Raw genomic sequence first — 13,519 nt, 5'->3', positions numbered from 1 at the left:
TTAAGCATCAGTTGTCAGAGCACCTTACGATCCTGCACCTGTACATCATCTAAATTAACCCCACCCAACTACCTCATCCCTATATTGTTATTTAATTTGCTCTTTTGCCACCAATATCTCTCTTTTCACATAATCTCTTGCACATCTAGCATTCCAGTGTTAATACTATTATTTTCTCACTATATCCTTTTATTGTCTATACCTCCATAACTGTACATTTCACCTTATATATATTTTCTGTTGTATTTCTATTTATGTTTTTTTATATGTAACTCTGTTTTTTTTTATTCACTATTTGCTTTATCTTGGCCATCCCCAGTTGCAAAAACCTGTTCTTACTTCAACCTGGTTAAATAAAGTAAAAAAAAAAACCCTATATATCCTTTTACCTTTCTTCCTATATATCACTACTTTAGACCAGAGCCCTATACCCTATTCCCATACCTACTTTAACCACCCTATCCCCCTATCTCTATTACCAATCCTATACTATGTTTTCCTCTTTAAACCCCCTCTCCCTATATATACACTGTTTCTCTATACACACCTATTCCCATATACCTACTTCTAACCACTATATTCTACTTTGAACCAGAGCCCTATCTTCCTGTCCCTATATAGTCCTACTTTCCCTACTTAGACCGAGCCCTCATACCCCTTCCCTATATAATTCACTACTTTATCCCCTTCTATATCTACTTGCTAGCCTATTCTTCTATATAATTGCACTACTTTGAACCAACCCTATACCCTATCCCTTATACACTATACCCTTTCTCTATATATTACTTTAACCATTTATTTACATTTTATTTTCCTCTTTCCACACTTACAATTTTAGTGCCTTGCTCAAGGGCACATTACGTCATTTAGCTCTTGCAAGCGAACTCTCTTGGTGCGTTCACCCTATAGCCCAGTGATAACCTTTACATTTGGGGGTTAGAAGGATTACTTCATCCTATCCCAGTATTCCTTAAGAGGTGGAGGTTTCAATGTCTCCGGAAGGTGGTGAGTAACTCCGCTGTCCTGGCGTCTGGGGCTTGTTCCACTTAGGGTGCCGGAGAGCCTGGCGAAGCAGTTTTACTGGGCTGAGCTAATAGTTCCCAAGGGAGCCCAGCAGGCCCAGAGGTGGATAAACACAATGCCTCGTTGGTGAACTATCAGACTGAATGGTCCAGTTTCCCCTCACCTGCTCCTAGGCAAGCACCATGGTCTTGCTTAAGCGGATCACGGCTTCAACTGGAAGCCAGTGGGTGTGCGGGGGGGGGGGGTGACGTGAACTTGAGGAGGGTTGAGCACCAGCGGCTCCGCATTCTGATAGTTTGGGGGTTTAATGCCGGCAGGACCCAGCCACAAGTTACAGTAGTCCAGGCGGAGATGACAGGAGTGCCTGGATTAGGACTCTAATACCGCTTCCTGTGTAAGGCAGAAATTCGTACTCTCCGAGAGATATTGTCAGAGGCATCAGACCTGCAGGAGCGGGTCACCGCCTTGATGTTGGCGGGGGGCAAACCAGGGTGTTATCCTCCTTTCACTCTGGAGGAACTTTCTGAGATCCCGCAGACGGGCAATCCCTTCCCGGGGGAAGAGCAGCTCCGTCTTACGGGAGTTCATGAGGTGGTGATCTATCCATTATATGTCTGCCAGACATGCAGAGATGCGATTCCCACTCTCTAGTTATCAGAAGGGAAAGGGGAAGATTAGTTGTGTACTCTCTCATCATGATGGAAAGTCATTGATATGCGGCCAGCCAATACTTGGTGTAGAAAGGGGCCTACAGCCTGGGGAACACCAGTGGTAGCACGTGGTGCGCAGACGCTTCTCCCCACGTAGCCACTTGGTAGCGACCGGTCAGTAGGACCAATCCAGAGTGACGCCCCGCTCGGAGGGGGGTGGAGGGATCTGATGTTCACATATCAAGGCAGCAGACAGGGTCTAAGGACAAGGGCAGAGGGGGGGGTTTGTAGTGCTGGAGGAAGTCTCACAGTGACACAGAGAAAGAGCAGTCTCAGTTGAATAACCAGTCCTGAAACCTATTGGTTTGATCAAAAGGTCATTCTGAAGATGCAAAGAGTTGGCTAAAACTGACACGCTCAATAGTTTTGAAAAAAAAAAAAGGATACTGGTCTGTAGTTATTCTACATCGTGAGTGTTGGATTTTTGACACGCTCGCTCTCTTGAGGGAAGGCATGCCCAGCGTCAGGATGGAGTTGATCAGCGAGGTGAGGTGGAGTCACCGGAGATGCGTAGTCTGGAGAAGGGGGGGATGGTTCAAGCGGGCAGGTTGTTAGGCGGCCTGCAGTCACAAATCGCAGAATTTTATTGGAAGTCAGAAGCATAGGGTAGGAGCAGTGTGAGCAGGACCAGCAGTGTCATTAGAGCTTAACAAGCGAGGATCGGATGTAAATCCCCTTCTTCTTTTCAGAAATTGGTTGTCGAATCATCTGAGGGGGGGGGGGGGGTGGATTCGGAGATTGCAAAAAAGCTTCCTAGTTTTGGAATTTAGTGTGTAGAAGTTTTTTGGCAGAAACGATGAAAAAATGTAGAGAGGAGTAACAGATGCCAGGTCGGCAGGAGTTTGGATTTTCTTCCATTTCCAGCTCCGCTGCCCGGGCTCTGTTCTGTGAGCTGCGGCGGTGGGTCATCAAACCCACGGAGCTGGGGGGGGGGACCGGCCGGCCGGGAGGATCGGGACCTAGAATCAGGATGCAGGGAGGGGGGGGGGGGGTTGAGGAGGCAGAATCAGGGGATTGGAGGGGAGGGATTGAGCAGAAGAGATGATAGGATGGAAGGATAGTGGGAGACAGGTTGCTTTCCATCTGTGTAGGGCAGGGTGAGTAGTGTTGGGGCAAAACAAGTAGTTTGGAGACATGGAGGAGTTGCAGTGAGATTGTAGAGGGCAGCATCTAGTGAAGATGAGGTCAAAGCGTATTGCCTGCCTTGTGAGTAGGGGGGACAGGGTGAGAGGGTGATCAAAAGAGGGGGGGAGTGGAAAGAAGGAGGCAGGGGGAGAAATGGTCAAATGTGACTAGGGAGGTTAAATCCCCCAAAACTGTGAGGGTGGGACCGTCCCTCAGGAAAAGGAACTTATCAAGCTCAAAACTCATTTTTCGACCTGAGCGTGATAAAATTAATTAATTGGGCTAGTACTGTACCATGAAATTCAAATAGAGATACGGTGGTGGAAATTGAAAATGTCCACTTAGGAGGGATGAGAGATTCCTGTGCCACCACCTCTGACCAGATGCTCTCAGTGTATTCGAGAACACGTGGTCAACCAGAGAGAGCAGTGGGAGTAGCAGTGTTTTCCAGTGGTATCCATGTTTCCGTCCTGCTAGCCAGGAATCGGACTGAGGTTAGCATAGGCTGGGATAAGTCAGCTTTGTTGGCAGCAGACAGTTCAGAGGCTGCGCCTACCTGGAACTCCAGGTGCTGGTTGCGTGCGACCACCCAGTTACGTTTTTTGCCTGTGCAGAGGGAGAGGGATGGCGGATTCAGGCTGTACAAATGCTACAATAATGCCAGAGGAGATCGAATGAGAATAGCTAAGCGTCTGGGAGAGGAGGGCAGGCCTCCCTCCACCAAACTTCTACTCAGAAACTAAAGACCAGAGCCCTATACACCCTATTCCCTATATATTCACTACTTTCAAGACCAGAGCCCTATGCACCCTATTCCCTATATTCTACTTTAGACCCAGAGCCCTATGCACTATTCCTATGTACACTACTTTAACCCCTATACACCCTATTCCCTAAAATTCCTCACTTTAACCAACCCTATATCCTTTCCTATATATACCCTACACTTTCACAGATCAATCCTATTTTCCCTATTCCTATATAATTCACTACTTTAGTCCCTATGTTTCCCTATTCCCTATTAGTACACTACTTTGGAGCCAGAGCCCTATGACACCCCTATTCCCTAATTTACCTCATCTGCTTCTTCTTACTTTCATGAACCCTATACACTTTCCTTATATAGTCACTACTTCAGACCAACCCTATGACACTATTCCTATATAGTGCCACTATTTAGATCAACTATACACCTATTCCCTATATATCACCTACTTTAGACCAAGTTCCCTATACACCCTTTCCCTATATATACACTACTTTAACCCTACCGACCTATTCCCTACATACGTTTTCACAACCTATACACCCTATTCCTATATGATTGCACTACTTTAGACCAAGCCCTATACACCCTATTCCCTATATATACCTACTTTAACCATCCTATACACCCTATTCCCTTTTCACTACTTTAGACCAGAGCCTATACACCTATTCCCTATATATACCTATTTAGACCAAGCCCTACTACACCCTCTTCCTATATAATCCTCTTTGCATGCCCTATACACCCTATTCCTTCCTACTTTAGACCCAAGCCCTATACACCCTATTCCCTATCCTAACCACCCACCCTATTCTTCCTATATATACACACATACCTCCCTATACACCTATTCCTATATAGTTGCACTACCACTTTACAACCCACTATACCCTTCTATTCCCTATATATTTTCTACACTCTTACCAAAGCCCTATACACCCTACTTCATTCCCTTTACCATACCACCCTTACTCCCTAATTCTTTTGTTGCACTATTCCCCCCCATTCCCTATATAATTCTACTTTCACACCGGCTATACACCCCTATTCTTCCTATACTATACACTACTTTAGACCATATATGGGAATGGCTCCATACCACCCTTAAACAGTCCATTCCAACCAGAAGTTTCATCCTTTTATATCTTTAACCTTTCTTTAACTAATTTCTAGTGTATAGAGAATTTTTCTCATTTTATATCAAATACTGTATGTTTCTGTATTATTCCCTACAGTACATGGAAAGCCCAAAATCCTCCCTGCTGACCTCTGTGTAGGAGGGGCTGTTGCCCTAGCTGACCTAGTGCTGCTGCAGCTACACCACCCGGACGGGGCTGGGGGAACTGGGGGCTAGGAAGCTGGGGAGGCTGGGGCCGGGAGGCTGGGGAGGCTGGGAGGCTGAGGCTGCTGGGGGAGGCCCTGGGGAGGCTGGGAGGCTGGGGGAGTGGGAGGCTGCGGGGAGGCTAGGTCGGGGGGGGGTGAGACGGGGGGCTGGGCTGGTATTCCCGTCTGTCACCCGGCGCGATACCGCCACCTTCTGGAGTGCAGTGTATACTTATTTCCTAGAAGGTGAGGGGGGCGTGCCCGCTGTTTCCTTGTTTGGTTTTGGAGTGATATTGGCAACAAGTAACCTTACATGTGAATCCATCAATCTCAATCTCTCTCCCCCAATGTTTGATGGTTTTATCCCCTCCCTCTAAGTTGTTGGCGTTCTCCTACAAACATGCACTAGTGAATAAGATGTCCGGCAGCCCTGAATCGCCTCCCAGATGTTGAAACAAACCCAGTAAAAGATCAGCTTTGCATCCAGTCAGAACAAATTCCAACTATCTACAGATCTTCTACCTTGTTAAACTTAAACCTTGCAGTTTCTTATAGCATTTTTTACTGTGTCTGTACACACTTAACATAACCTTAAACTCAACATTACTCATACAGCCTTTCTGAAAGGTCTACTTCCTGTATTGTAACATCACGTCCTGTGTTTGTTTCTAAGTAATACGGTCCTTGATATCTTTTTTGGGTTCGGCTGCCCATCCTGTATCCTGCCACTACACTCCCTTCCTAAACTCACGGTTACACACACACACACACCGGATCTGATTACTCACAAACATAAACACCTCTACTTTACCAGTCGGCTAATTACTCTCCCCTCTCTCCCACTGATGATTTCCCCCCCACGTTTAAAGATCTTTCTTGTGAAAACCCTCCGCTTGTTTCTCAGTTGTAGATAGAAATGTGATGTACAGAGCGGCTTGGATTGTTTGTTTTCTGAGATTATTTTGATCTTTTTTTTTACGTTACATTTCTATTATTATTTTTCAACGTTATACTGCTTTTCACCTTGAATGAACCGGATTTGTAGAAATGTATGTTCATGCATCATCCACATTATAGGGCAATATACCTTCTCATGCTCTTGTTCTCCCTGATGTATTTTAAATGGGCGGATGTCTTTTCTAGAGTAAAACCTGTTTTTGGTTTGGAAGCTGATCATTTGACACCAGTTGGGCCGGCGGGCAGGTGGCTTTGGTGGGTAGGCGTTGTGCCAGTAACCGAAAGGTCGCTGGTTCCTAAATCCCCGAGCCGACTAGGTGAAAAATCTGCTAGCGTGCCCTTGAGCAAGGCACTTAACCCTAATTGCTCCTGTAAGTCGCTCTGGATAAGAGCGGCCTGCTAAAATGACTAATATGTAAATGTACTCTGTAGGATACACTCTACCAACTGAGTTACGGAGGATGGATGTCTTTTAGAGTAACCTTGTTTTGTTTGCTGATGTCAAATTCAACCCCCTTTTGTTGTTGTTGTTGTTGTTGTTTTTTGTCCATTATCCCTGTGCGTCTTTTTTGGAATCCCTGGAAAGAGCCTCCATCATTGTCAGGATTACAGTGATCCTGTCCTAGGTTTGTTTGACCTCTTTCACTCCTCCTCCCTCCCTCCCTCCCTCCCTCCCTCCCCTCCCCCCTCCCTCCCTCCTCCCTCCCTCCCTCCTCCCTCCCTCCCTCCCTCCCTCCTCCCTCCCTCCCTCTCTTCCCCCCTCCCTCCCTCCCTCTCTTCCCCCCCCCTCCCTCCCTCCCTCTCTCTTCCCCCTCCCTCCCTCCCTCCCTCTCTTCCCCCTCTCTCCCCCCTCTCTTCTCTCTTCCCCTCCCTCCCCCCTCCCTCCCTCCCTCCCTCCCTCTCTTCCCCCCTCCCTCCTCCCTCCCTCCCTCTCTTCCCCCCTCCCTCCCTCCCTCCCTCTCTTCCCCCTCTCTCCCTCCCTCTCTTCCCCCCCCTCTCTTCCCCCCTCCCTCCCCCCTCCCTCCCCACCCTCCCTCCCTTCCTCTCTTCCCCTCCCTCCCTCCCCCTCCCTCCTCCTCCCTCCCTCCCTCTCTCCTCCCTCCCTCCCCCCTCCCCCCCCACCCTCCCTCCCTCCCCCCTCCCTCTCTTCCCCTCCCTCCCTCCCTCCTCTCTTCCCCCCCCTCCCTCCCTCCTCCCTCCCTCTCTCCCCCCCTCCCTCCCTCCCTCCCTCCCTCCCTCCCCCTCCCTCCCCCCCCTCCCTCCCTCCCTCTCTCCCCGTCCCTCCCTCCCTCCTCCCCCCCTCCCTCCCTCCCTCTCTCCCCCCGTCCCTCCCCCCCCTCCCCCCCCACCTTTCCTTCTCTGTACTAAATAAAGGGTTTTAGGGGTTTTAGTTTCGGTCTGAAGTTCAGGGTTCAGCGATCTCATTCTGTCTTCTCCCTCCCCCCTCCCTCCCTCCCCCCCCTCCCTCCTTTCCTTCTCTGTACTGTAAATAAAGGGTTTTAGGGGTTTTAGTTTCGGTCTGAAGTTCAGGGTTCAGCGATCTCATTCTGTCTTCTCCTTGCCAATGACAGTGTCCTAATGGCCTTAACGTTTATCAACCACAGGACCGTCCGCACCTCCCCCCCAACACTGACTCCAGATCTGTCAGAACAACCTCTAATATCGCTCTGGTTGCCTCCCCAAACAGCACCCTGTTCCCTATATAGTGCACTTCTTTTACTAGAGCCCTTGGGGGTTAAAGTAGTGCACTACATAGGGAACAGGGTGCTGTTTGGGAGGCAACCTATCCATTCTCTCTGCTGGTGTCAAAATAATATTGATGGATGTCTTGTATTTATATTATAACTAAAACCTTTAGTCCATCAATGACAATATTTTACGGAATGTATTAAGATGTTAAGGAAATATACCTTAGGTATTATTTTATAACCGTATTCTTCCTCGCGACATATGGAAAAGTTCCAACACGCTGTTTCGTTATCACACAGTAACTCTTAATGGAATTATGCACAACTGAATAAAAAAGATTTGGAAGAATTAATTGTATGAGTGTGTTTTATGTAGTTATCAGATCCACCAATCGAATGCTTAGGACTTCCTATATCCATAACACATTATTATTTGACCGTAGAAACTGGAACAAGACAGCAAAGTGCAACACATTATAATATCAATCCAAACTTTCCAAGTACATGTTTTAAAGAAAAGGAAAAATATGAAGTATTACATCGTGGAACCCACTTTAGTTTCTGTGTTGTATGTGGGACATACTTTGGGAGACGGACGTTGCTAGACAACAGTCCGACGCGATTGAGAGGAGAGAAACAAGGACTCCTGAAACTTCAAGCAAGCAATGTTACGAACTAGTTGGTTGAAGCAGTTTTTAAAGTGTAACTAGTGAATTGTGAATATATGAACAGTTAGTGCAGCATGTCATGTAAAATCTTACCAGCATGAAATAGTTCCCAATCGTTCTGGTCGTGTTCTGATCGTGACGTCACGTTGTAAAATTTGACGGGTTACCTCTTTCTGCCTGTCGGCTGCAATCCTTACGCTGAGCGACTGCTATCGTTACGCTGAGAGACTGCTATCGTTACGCTGAGAGACTGCTATCGTTACGCTGAGAGACTGCTATCGTTATGCTGAGAGACTGCTATCGTTACGCTGAGAGACTGCTATCGTTACGCTGAGAGACTGATATCGTTACGCTGAGAGACTGCTATCGTTACGTAGAGAGACTGCTATCGTTACGCAGAGAGACTGCTATCGTTACGCAGAGAGACTGCTATCGTTACGCAGAGAGACTGCTATCGTTACGCAGAGACTGCTATCGTTACGCTGAGAGACTGCTATCGTTACGCTGAGAGACTGCTATCGTTACGCTGAGAGACTGCTATCGTTACGCTGAGAGACTGCTATCGTTACGCTGAGAGACTGCTATCGTTACGCTGAGAGACTGCTATCGTTACGCTGAGAGACTGCTATCGTTACGCTGAGAGACTGCTATCGTTACGCAGAGAGACTGCTATCGTTACGCAGAGAGACTGCTGTCGTTACGCTGAGAGACTGCTGTCGTTACGCTGAGAGACTGCTGTCGATACGCTGAGAGACTGCTATCGTTACGCTGAGAGACTGCTATCGTTACGCTGAGAGACTGCTATCGTTACGCTGAGAGACTGCTATCGTTATGCTGAGAGACTATCGTTACGTAGAGAGACTGCTATCATTACGCAGAGAGACTGCTATCGTTACGCAGAGAGACTGCTATCGTTACGCTGAGAGACTGCTATCGTTACGCAGAGAGACTGCTATCGTTACGCTGAGAGACTGCTATCGTTACGCAGAGAGACTGCTATCGTTACGCAGAGAGACTGCTATCGTTACGCTGAGAGACTGCTATCGTTACGCAGAGAGACTGCTATCGTTACGCAGAGAGACTGCTATCGTTACGCAGAGAGACTGCTATCGTTACGCAGAGAGACTGCTATCGTTACGCTGAGAGACTGCTACATTAATGCCGAGTTGACTGCTATCGTTACGCTGAGTTGACTGCTATCATTATGCTGAGAGACTGCTATCGTTACGCTGAGAGACTGTAAAAGATGAATTGCTAAAGTAAGCTAGCAGTGATTAGGGACTGTTTCCCATTTTAAATTGAGGAGGATGAATTTGGTTGTCTGTTTTCTAAAGGAACTGTATCTAGCCAACTGGGACAGCCAACAGCCCACATTGTGAAAGTTTCTCTGTGCGCCTTTATGGCTATGTGGGAAGCTAACCAACTTCAAAATTTCACTTCAACTTCAAGATCGCCGTCTTGATTTAGCTCTGCATTAAATAAGCAGCCTATTTTGCATTTAAACCAAATATAATCTCAGCGACTGTTCAAACAATAAACCAAACAACATTGTTGCCTTCATTAGAATCTCCCAAAAAATGTATTTTGATTAGAAGTGATAATATTATTCTAGGCTATTTTAAAATGTAAAACAGATCGCCATGTCTATCAGCCATGTGCTTTTTTGTTGTTGCTTTGACTAAAAATTGACATTCTATTTTTAGCTGATATGGGAATACATTGAATCAACATTTCAAATCAGGGTAAGGTTGCTAGGTTACACTGGCAAGTAGAACAATATTTGCCAGGGCATATTAGACTAGCTAGCTTCCAGTGTTTAGCCAACGATATATTTATAACGGTCTGTGGTTTGCCAACTTGGAGATGTGTGAAGCTAAAAGGCTAGCTAGCTTCCAGTGTTTAGCCAACAATATATTTATAACGGTCTGTGGTTTAACCAACTTGGAGATGTGTGAAGCTAAAAGGCTAGCTAGCTTGCAGTGTTTAGCCAATGATATATTTATAACAGTCTGTGGTTTAGCCAACTTGGAGATGTGTGAAGCTAAAAGGCTAGCTAGCTTCCAGTGTTCAGCCAACGATATATTTATAACGGTCTGTGGTTTAGCCAACTTGGAGATGTGTGAAGCTAAAAGGCTAGCTAGCTTCCAGTGTTTAGCCAACGATATATTTATAACGGTCTGTGGTTTAGCCAACTTGGAGATGTGTGAAGCTAAAGGCTAGCTAGCTTCCAGTGTTTAGCCAACGATATATTTATAATGGTCTGTGGTTTAGCCAACTTGGAGATGTGTGAAGCTAAAAGAATAGCTAGCTTCCAGTGTTTAGCCAACAATATATTTATAACGGTCTGTGGTTTAGCCAACTTGGAGATGTGTGAAGCTAAAAGGCTAGCTAGCTTGCAGTGTTTAGCCAACAATATATTTATAACGGTCTGTGGTTTGCCAACTTGGAGATGTGTGAAGCTAAAAGGCTAGCTAGCTTCCAGTGTTTAGCCAACAATATACAGTGGGGAAAAAAAGTATTTAGTCAGCCACCAATTGTGCAAGTTCTCCCACTTAAAAAGATGAGAGAGGCCTGTAATTTTCATCATAGGTACACGTCAACTATGACAGACAAATTGAGAAAAGAAATTCCAGAAAATCACATTGTAGGATTTTTAATGAATTTATTTGCAAATTATGGTGGAAAATAAGTATTTGGTCACCTACAAACAAGCAAGATTTCTGGCTCTCAAAGACCTGTAACTTCTTCTTTAAGAGGCTCCTCTGTCCTCCACTCGTTACCTGTATTAATGGCACCTGTTTGAACTTGTTATCCGTATAAAAGACACTCTGTCCACAACCTCAAACAGTCACACTCCAAACTCCACTATGGCCAAGACCAAAGAGCTGTCAAAGGACACCAGAAACAAAATTGTAGACCTGCACCAGGCTGGGAAGACTGAATCTGCAATAGGTAAGCAGCTTGGTTTGAAGAAATCAACTGTGGGAGCAATTATTAGGAAATGGAAGACATACAAGACCACTGATAATCTCCCCCGATCTGGGGCTCCACGCAAGAGCTCACCCCGTGGGGTCAAAATGATCACAAGAACGGTGAGCAAAAATCCCAGAACCAATGGGGGGACCTAGTGAATGACCTACAGAGAGCTGGGACCAAAGTAACAAAGCCTACCATCAGTAACACACTACGCCGCCAGGGACTCAAATCCTGCAGTCCCCCTGCTTAAGCCAGTACATGTCCAGGCCCGTCTGAAGTTTGCTAGAGTGCCTTTGGATGATCCAGAAGAGGATTGGGAGAATGTCATATGGTCAGATGAAACCAAAATATAACTTTTTTGGTAAAAACTCAACTCGTCGTGTTTGGAGGATAAAGAATGCTGAGTTGCATCCAAAGAACACCATACCTACTGTGAAGCATGGTGGTGGGAAACATCATGCTTTGGGGCTGTTTTTTCTGCAAAGGGACCAGGACGACTGATCCGTGTAAAGGAAAGAATGAATGGGGCCATGTATCGTGAGATTTTGAGTGAAAACCTCCTTCCATCAGCAAGGGCATTGAAGATGAAACGTGGCTGGGTCTTTCAGCATGACAATGATCCCAAACACACCGCCCGGGCAACGAAGGAGTGGCTTCGTAAGAAGCATTTCAAGGTCCTGGAGTGGCCTAGCCAGTCTCCAGATCTCAACCCCATAGAAAATCTTTGGAGGGAGTTGAAAGTCTGTGTTGCTCCAGCGACAGCCCCAAAACATCACTGCTCTAGAGGAGATCTGCATGGAGGAATGGGCCAAAATACCAGCAACAGTGTGTGAAAACCTTGTGAAGACTTACAGAAAACGTTTGACCTGTGTCATTGCCAACAAAGGGTATATAACAAAGTATTGAGAAACTTTTGTTATTGACCAAATACTTATTTTCCACCATAATTTGCAAATAAATTCATTAAAAATCCTACAATGTGATTTTCTGGATTTTTTTTTCTCATTTTGTCTGTCATAGTTGACGTGTACCTATGATGAAAATTACAGGCCTCTCTCATCTTTTAAGTGGGAGAACTTGCACAATTGGTGGCTGACTAAATACTTTTTTTCCCCACTGTATTTATAACGGTCTGTGGTTTGCCAACTTGGAGATGTGTGAAGCTAAAAGGCTAGCTAGCTTCCAGTGTTTAGCCAACAATATATTTATAACGGTCTGTGGTTTAGCCAACTTGGAGATGTGTGAAGCTAAAAGGCTAGCTAGCTTCCAGTGTTCCAGGGTGAATTTTTGAGGATGCAATAAAACAATATTTTGGTTTGGGTCAAATACTTATTTCCCTCATTAAAATGCAAATCAATTTATAACATTTTTGACATGCGTTTTTCTGGATTTTTTGGGGTTGTTATTCTGTCTCTCACTGTTCAAATAAACCTACCATTTAAAATTATAGACTGATCATGTCTTTGTCAGTGGGCAAACGTACAAAATCAGCAGGGGATCAAATACTTTTTTCCCCTAACTGTATGTATATGTATATATATATATATATACACTGCCTCAAAAAAATAAAGAGAACACTTAAACAACACAATGTAACTCCAAGTCAATCACACTTCTGTGAAATCAAACTGTCCACTTAGGAAGCAACACTGATTGGACGATACATTTCACATGCTGTTGTGCAAATGGAATAGACAACAGGTGAAAATTATAGGCAATTAGCAAGACACCCCCAATAAAGGACTGGTTTTGCAGGTGGTGACCACAGACCACTTCTCAGTTCCTATGCTTCCTGGCTGATGTTTTGGTCACTTTTGAATGCTGGCAGTGCTTTCACTCTAGTGGAAGCATGAGACGGAGTCTACAACCCACACAAGTGGCTCAGGTAGTGCAGCTCATCCAGGATGGCACATCAATGCGAGCTGTGGCAAGAAGGTTTGTTGTGTCTGTCAGCGTAGTGTCCAGAGCATGGAGGCGCTACCAGGGAGACAGGCCAGTACAACAGGAGACGTGGAGGAGGCCGTAGGAGGGCAACAACCCAGCAGCAGGACTGCTACCTCCGCCTTTGTGCAAGGAGGAGCAGGAGGAGCACTGCCAGAGCCCTGCAAAATGACCTCCAGCAGGCCACAAATGTGCATGTGTCTGCTCAAACGGTCAGAAACAGACTCCATGAGGGTGGTATGAGGGCCCGACGTCCACAGGTGGGGGTTGTGCATACAGCCCAACACCGTGCAGGACGCTTTGTCATTTGCCAGAGAATACCAAGATTGGCAAATT

Source organism: Coregonus clupeaformis, unplaced genomic scaffold, assembly GCF_020615455.1.
Source record: "Coregonus clupeaformis isolate EN_2021a unplaced genomic scaffold, ASM2061545v1 scaf1472, whole genome shotgun sequence".
NCBI classification, from domain to species: domain Eukaryota; kingdom Metazoa; phylum Chordata; class Actinopteri; order Salmoniformes; family Salmonidae; genus Coregonus; species Coregonus clupeaformis.
This window is presented reverse-complemented; position numbering follows the sequence as displayed.